Below are 7,506 nucleotides of genomic sequence, written 5' to 3'. Positions count from 1 at the left end.
ACTACATGATGAATGTAATTAATGTCACTTTTAATTAATTAATTGTACACTCAAAAATAGTTAAAATGGCAAAATTTTTGTTACATATAATCTACCACAATAAAATGTAATAAATAAATACATAAATAGTAATAAATACATAAGCAAAATAAATAGTAATCAATACATAAATAAAAATAAATAGGGATATTTGGTATTACAGTATTCCAGATATGATTCCATAATGGCTTTCATTAGGATAACCCTGCTGGGGATTGAAGAAAGTAGACAGAAGAGTCAATTAAAAAGCAAGATGCAAGACATGGAATGGATTGGGTATTGGAGGTTTGGAAGAGAGACAAAAAAAGACTCCTAGATTTCTGACTTGCACATCCTGATGCATGGTGGTGCCATTCACTGAGAGTAAGCACTTTGGAAGAGGACCAGTCTGGAAGGAAAGAGTACAATTTTAAGTTTGGACACATTGACTTTGAGATGCTTTTGATAAATTCAAAAGGTTACATTAATGGTTAAATATAAAGGCCTGATTATAGATGAGAGATTTAGGCTAGACATAAGTTTGAGAATAATCTTCTTATATGAAATCTACTTCCTTCAATCTCCAGAAGCAAGTAATTAAGGAAGTGGATATGGAGGAAAATATATAACAGAGAGAAGAGAGCTCATCTTGAAAGACTGTAATCTTTAATGACAAGGCAGGAGACAACAAATGCATTTAAATTGTAAGTACAGCTTGTTGCTGTCATTAGTGGCTGTGACGGTTTATGTTATGTGTCAACTTGGGTAGGCTGTGATTCTCAGTGGTTTGACAGATGCTATGTGATCATCTGCCATTTTGTGATCTGATGTGAGCAGCCAATCAGTTGAAAGGAAAGTTTTTTTGGGAGTGGAGCCTGCCTCCAGTATTTAAATGGATGCTCCGGCAAAGCTAACTCTCTCTTAATCCTGCGCACTTCTCACCACCTGACCTCTGGTTCTTGGGTTGTGAGCCAGCAGAAGCCTTCAGCCTGCCTCCTGACCTGCAGATTTTTGGATTGTCAGCCCCTGCCATCATGTGATCCAGTAGAAGCCTTCAGCCTGCCACCTGACCCAGCAATTTGGGACTTGGCATTCCCCACAATTGTGTTAGCCATTTTCTTGAAGTAAATCTCTCTCTATATATTTATATGTATGCTTCACAGATTTTGCTCTTCTAGAGAATCAGACTAAGACAGTTGTCACTGAGTCAATTCCAACTCATGGTGACCCCATGAGTGCAGAAGAGCTGCTGTACAGGATTTTCAAGGCTTGATCTCTTGGAAGCACCAGGCCTGACTTCTGAGGTGCCTCTGGGTGGGTTCAAACTGCCAATCTTTCAGCTAGTAGTCGAGCCCTTAACCATTTGCACCACCCAAGAACTCCTTAAAATAAATCTTTGAGTTTCATTATTTTAAAATTTTAAAGCCACATACGGAACTGGTGCATTTGAAGCTCTTTGTGAAGTGCCACTGCTGCAAGGAAGGATTGATTTAATTTCTGGTTTAGATCTTCTTGATTCACTCTTTGAGAAACAGGTTGGTTATTTGCATTCTTTTCTTTCTCATTAATCTGGAAATCAATGGGGGATGTTGTCTGAGGATCATAATGGTGCCTACATTCAGGTCCTTAATTCTTATTAAAAAATCTTTTGTCTTTGACTAAAATTTCCTGGAAATAACTCATGAGCAAATTAGAGACTTTGTCAAGCTTATCAGGGACCCAGCTCTATGCTAATTTTACAGAATGTTCAGTAGTTGTTTTAGTTACTTCTTTTGCATGTGCTTCAGGAACAAAGTCACAAGCTTTCATTATCCAGTTGAAAATATTAATTGAAAATGTTTGGTTCTCCAGAAATATAAGTCCTATAAACATGCAGTTTTCTTGAGTATTATTGAGCTCCGGTATGTTATTCTGTTGATACATAAAATTATACCTATAAAATTGCTAACTAATCTTCCTACAAAACTGATTCATTTACTTATTTATTCACAAACAATTATTGTAAACTAAAATGTCCCAAGTAATCTACAAGACACTAACATACAATATATATAAAACAAAGTTCTTGTAATATCAATAATCTCACAGTCTGGTGGAGATATATAATGATATGTTTCATACAGTGTGTTGCAATCCATGATAGAAATAGCTTATTAAGAGAACAAAGAGGAGAAGATAAACAATCTACCCAAAATATGATGGAGGCAGGAGTTTGGGAAGGTTTAAAAGATTAGAAGGTGTTAACCAGGTCAAGAGGGTATGGTAGGAAGTATATTCCAAGTAGAAGGGACAGCATGACCAAAGGGACAAAGATAAGAAACATTTTGGTGAGTATATGTTGGGTATTTATTAAATATTGCAGAAGTATAACATGAAGACAGAGAGTGGCAGGATATATAGAGATACATGCAGTAATGTTCACATTATGGAGAGACATATGGAGAGGTGCAGAATGGATTTAGGTAGGAAAGTTCCGATGATTAGATATGCATTGTAGGTAATATTGATGTTTAACAACAAAATATGAGTCAACACAATTGGTAGCATTTAGTATTTATATTACAGTTATTTTCACATTGCTAGTTGTATTCTTTATATTCATAATTGTGAAGGAAACAATGGGACACTATTTTACAATTTACCAAACATCCTGTTGTTCACAGGAATGGTCATGTGACTTTCTTTGGCCAAAGTAAATACCAGTGAAGGTAACAAGTGCCTCTAGACATGTTGTAGAAGTTTTAAGAATCAGCACATGGCATGCCATATCTATTCTCATTTACCACAAGTGGCAATGCTATCATAAATCAGGGAGATGTTTGGATTGTTTGTTGCTGCAGCTAATCTAGAAACCTGGTTGATATAGGAAGTATATGCCATTGAGGTGATGCTTTGTCTCAAATCAGAAGCTTTTTAATAGTTTCCTTGATGTTACTGGTCAAATGCCAGTCCAGACTATGTCATGTTGCTTCTCCCAAACAAATTAAGTGATTATAGAGAGTAGTGATTGAATATAGAAGAGATTTTAACTTCAGTTACATGGTTATTTATGATGATAAGTATCAGTTTTATGTCGTATGTTTCAGTCGAATACATTTATTTATTTATTTTATTAATTAAAGTTACATGCATTTTTTTTTTTTAACGAAGACTAAAATGGCATTGTAGAAGTGCTATGGAAAATGGATGCATAACCTAACCGAGCCTGGTCACGAAATTCTAGACCCCACATTAAATAATGGGGGGGAAAACGGTGTCAAGTTAGGTTACTCAATTAGTCTTTTAGTTCACTAGTTACCAATGATTTGAAATAAATAGATGGTGTTTTTATTTTGTTTGCTAAAATAAAGGCATTGAGGAAGGTATACTTTTAGAGCAGATACTTTGTGGCAAACTCTCACTAAATATAGAAAAAGCATCCAATATGCTAACAAGGATTTACTGACATTTGACAAAAACCAAATATGCACAGGGTAAATTACTATAATAAACACCTTACATGTGTAGTGTGAGAAACAGACTTTGGCCGTGCGTCTGATTCTAGCATCTGACTGATAAATGCATAAAGTTTACCAAAGAGGTTTGCTTTTGTTGCTTATAAGCAAGGGTTGAAGGAAATTCTTTGTGTTCCAAAAAACAGAGTGCAAAGTTAAAGCATATGTAGGGGACCACAATGGAAATAAGCTGAGTCAATCAGGCCAAACGTGTTTACTTACACACTTGACAATTATAAACATGTGTAGATCATAACAAACTATGGATAACATTGGGAAGAATGGAAATTCCAGAACACTTAATTGTGCTCAGAGGAACCTGTACATAGATCAAGAGGCAGTCGTTCGAACAGAACAAGGGGATACTGTGTGGTTTAAGTCAGGAAACGTGTGCGTCAGGGTCGTGCCCTTTTACCATACTTATTTAATCTGTACGATGAGCAAATAATCCGAGAAGCTGACTATATGAAGAAGAACGGAGTGTCAGGATTGGAAGACTCATTAACAACCTGCATTATGCAAATGACACAACCTTGCTTGCTTAAAGTGAAGACGACTTAAAGCACTTACTGATGAAGATCAAAGACCACAGCCTTCAGTATGGATTATACCTCAGTATAAAGAAAATAAAAATCCTCACAACTAGGCCAATAAGCAACACATGATAAACGGAGAAAAGATTGACATTGTCAAGGATTTCATTTTTCTTGGATCCACAATCAACATCCATGGAAGCAGCAGTCAAGAAGTCAGAAGATGCATTGCATTGGGCAAATCTGCTGCAAAATACCTCTTTAAAGTGTCGAAAAGCAAAGATGTCACTTTAAGGACTGAGGTGTGCCTGACCCAAGCCATAGTGTTTTCAATTGCCTCATATGCATGCAAAAGATGAACAAAGAATAAGAGAGACTGAAGAATTGACACCTCTGAATTGTGATGTTGATGAAGAATATTGAATATACCATGGACTGTCAAAAAAAATGAATGAATCTGTCTTGGAAGAAGTACAACTAGAATGATCCTTAGAAGCAAGGATGGTGAGACTATGTCTCACATACTTTGGACATGTTATCAGGAGGGGTCAGTCCCTGGAGAAGGACATTATTCTTGGGAAAGTAGAGGGTCAGCGAGGTCCTCCTTCAACGAGATGGATTGACACAGTAGCTACAACAATGGGCTCAAGCATAACAAAGATTGTGAGGATGGCACAGGACTGGGCAGTGTTTCATTCTATCGTACATAGGGTCGCTATGAGTCAGAACCAACTCAACAGCACCTAACAACAACAATAAAGAATAATAAAATTGTGGCTTCATGCTGTGTAAGTCTTCACATAAAATGTCAAATTTCTTGAGAAAGTAAGAGCAATTTAGTGCCACGCAATTTGAAAAATTAGTACTGTTGACTTCAGAGACTCCAGTAATTCAATGTAACTTGTTTTTAACAGAATAGCATATCTGACTTGTCATATCATAGATAAAATGAATGATTAATTTTGCTTTCCCACATATGCAAAGATAAAAGTCAATGATGTATAATTTCTGCACAGTTATAAGAAACATTGACATCACTAGGATGACACTGGTTGTGAAATGAAGAGCTTTCTGCACTTCCACCTGGTAGCAGCACTAAACCTACATTTTCTAAAATAAACTCTTCAGCACCAGCAGTTTTGACAGCTATGAAGGGGAAGAAAAAGGCATTTTTATTCTCGATAGAAAGTGCGTCCACAGGTATTGATGCAGTTACAGCTTGAAAGCATATTTTTAAGTACTGAAAATGACTCAGTGGGGAAATAGTGTGGGTTGAAGTTTTGATAACACCACAGTAAAGAATAAAACAAAAAACTTAAATTATATGCACTTCGGTAAAGTAACGATGTACATTTTCTTTGCAGCTCTTGACAGGCAGAGCCATATGTGACCCTAAGTTGACATGTACAACTTCCACAACATTGACTAGATTATAGTTTACCTGTTGGAAATTGTGCTTCTAACCATGATTAGCAACATTCAAGTGCCATGTGAGATGCTACATGACACAAAGATAAGACATCCTCCTTGCTTTAAGCCATTTTTCAAGAAATTATCACGTGTTTCTTCCATTTGCCTCTCTATTCTCCTTTGCTGTAAGCTCTATGCTCAGCTCTTGGCAACTTCATGATTTTTGCATACCCATCAAAGCCAAAAGACAAAACATCAAGAAAACAGTAGCAACCCCCCCCCCACCACCAAAAAGAAAAAAAAACTAGTGCCTTCCCACAAAGTTTTTACAGCTGGCAGAAAGATGGCTGTGAAGTTGCATTTTTCCTCAGAAGTTTTGGAAATGATTTTTGTCTACTCACACTAAATTTGGTAAATAGATACCAAATGTTACAGTGTTCGCTACTCATTGTTTACATGAAAATATCTGTCAATTGGAATCATTTGATTGAATTTCACAAACACTACAATCTCAGAGTTTAAGCACCTGAGAATTTGACAAGTTGAGAGCATGATCTCTAGACTTCTCCTTTCCGTTTCCCTTTCTAGAGTCATATAACCACCCAGGTATGCACCTTGGTGAACACAACTGCAGTCACAGCTTCTCCCAGGATCTCCTAGGAAAAGGTAAGTTAGGGACCTGATTCTTGTGCCAGTGAGATTCAGCAAGGACCAACTGTAGAGGGGACTTTTTTTCTCCAGACCAACATGTGCATGAAATTTAGCAGATCTCTGGACAAAAAACAGTGAAATCCCAGGAACAGGGCAGCCAGCTTGCAGTTTGTGATTCAAGGAGGACCAGTCCTGTCCGGCAAGGTAACTGCAGGGTTGTTACTGTTAGTTGCCATTGTTGAGTTGGCCCTTACCCTACGCACAACAGAGTGAAATCCTGCCTGGTCTTGTGCCATCTTCACAACCATTGTATGCTCACAACAGTTGGTATGCTGGAGTCCACTGTTGAGGTCACTGTGTATTTTGAGTGTCATTCAACCTGGGAGGCTCATATTCCAATACTATATCAGACAACACTTTCTGTGATCCATACAGTTTTCATTTGCTTATTTTTGCAAGTAGATTGCCCGGCCTTTCTTCCTAGTCTATCTTAGTCTGGAAGCTCTGCTGAAACCTGTCCACCATGGGTGGCTGCTGATATTTGAAATATTGGTGACATAGCCTCCACCATCATAGCAACATGCAAGCTACCACAGCGTGACAAACTGACAGATGGGCAGTGAAAATGCAGGGTAGACTACACTAATATCAGTCTTACTGGTTGGGAAAGGACTGTAATTTACTCCCAGGAAATCTGACAACATGCGGCTTCATCTCCATTCCTCAGCAGATGGGTCATGCATTCCAGTTTGTTCTCAACTTGGTCACAAGGATAGAAATTTCTACTCCTTCCTTCAGAAACTCACCTGCTATTTTACAGACCCATATGGGCACTGATGATACATGTGAAGAAGAAAACGAAGTAATATATAACTTTAAAGGACTGAGGAAAGAACAAATATTAATCTTGAATAGTTAGCAGCAACTGAAATGGAACTGATAGAAGATTCAGGGGAAAAGAAAAACCTAAAAACAGAACACAGAATGTATTCTGGAACTTATTATATAATTTTTAAATGTAAAAAAATCAGTAGATGAACTGAAAATTGGGAAATCACTGCCAAGAACAGATCTATTTATTTTGAAGATCAAGTAGATAATGAAATCTCACAGCACAGAGCAATAATAAAAAAGGAAGTCTTGAGGGAAAAGCTAAGAAATAAGACATACAGATATTAGAAGATATAAATGTAGAAAATAGGAGTGCCAGAAGGAGAAAAAAGGAACAGGTGGAAAAATAATAATTAGATAATAATAGAAGAAAATTTTCCGGAGTTGAAGGGTGTGAATCTGCAGGTACAAAAGACTCACAAATGCCCAGGCAGAATTCATAAAAAATCTAAATGAAAATTTAAAAGAGAAAACTTTAACTAGTTTTAAGACAGAAAAAAAAAAGTCAT

The sequence above is a fragment of the Trichechus manatus genome, unplaced genomic scaffold (assembly GCF_000243295.1).
Source record: "Trichechus manatus latirostris isolate Lorelei unplaced genomic scaffold, TriManLat1.0 scaffold00003, whole genome shotgun sequence".
Lineage (NCBI taxonomy): Eukaryota > Metazoa > Chordata > Mammalia > Sirenia > Trichechidae > Trichechus > Trichechus manatus.
Note: the sequence above shows the minus strand (reverse complement) of the source record.